Raw genomic sequence first — 812 nt, 5'->3', positions numbered from 1 at the left:
GGAAATAAGTGAAGTCAGGAACTTTTCTGTGGATTATGAAAGCAGCATCCAATGCCAGGCTTCCCTCAGGGGCATCCAGAGGAAGACGACAAAGATATGACAGTAGAGTCCTTCCAAGGGCAATGGGGGAGGAAATGTTTACTTAGATGGGAGTAAGAAAGTAAAAGAAATCCCCACTCTTGAATATCTGACTAAGAGCAGATGCCCATCTTGTAGGCAACTTCTGGAGGAAAATGCTTAAAAGACTTGCCTGTTTGCACTCTGCTTTCAGTGCAGCACAAGAGCTTCTTGTGAAGTACGTATGGAAGTTGGTTAGAGGGAAATCCAACTGGTGTTTGATTTCCATTTGTGGGGAAGGACAAAGTCAAAAAAGAGCAAGTATTGGAAACATTAAGCATTCATTATGTTACTAAGTGGCAAGTGTTATGATTAATATTTGACTTAAATATCCCTGGGCACTGAGTAAATCATTAATAAGAAACCTTCAGGATTATTATGGGAACAGAAATATTCTCAAAAGCCTGAACTGGGTACAAATTTAACTTGAACTGAAAGGTCCATATTTAACATATTAAAAGGCACTTTATTAAAATATATAAAGGAAAATAGTATAGAACAGCTGTTTTTATAAAAGCATGTAGGCTGTCCACTAATTTGTAGTGTTAAGTGAGGCCAAACTTATATACTTATAATTCCTCTGACTCACAAAAAGTTCTTGTCTCCCATGTTAACCATCGATAGACATGTCAGGCTGAAAACAGAGTACATAATGAACACATCACACTTTATAAGTCTAATAAAGTTCAGGTAGG

Source organism: Apteryx rowi, unplaced genomic scaffold, assembly GCF_003343035.1.
Source record: "Apteryx rowi isolate R43461 unplaced genomic scaffold, aptRow1 scaffold_96, whole genome shotgun sequence".
In the NCBI taxonomy this organism is placed as follows: domain Eukaryota; kingdom Metazoa; phylum Chordata; class Aves; order Apterygiformes; family Apterygidae; genus Apteryx; species Apteryx rowi.
This window is presented reverse-complemented; position numbering follows the sequence as displayed.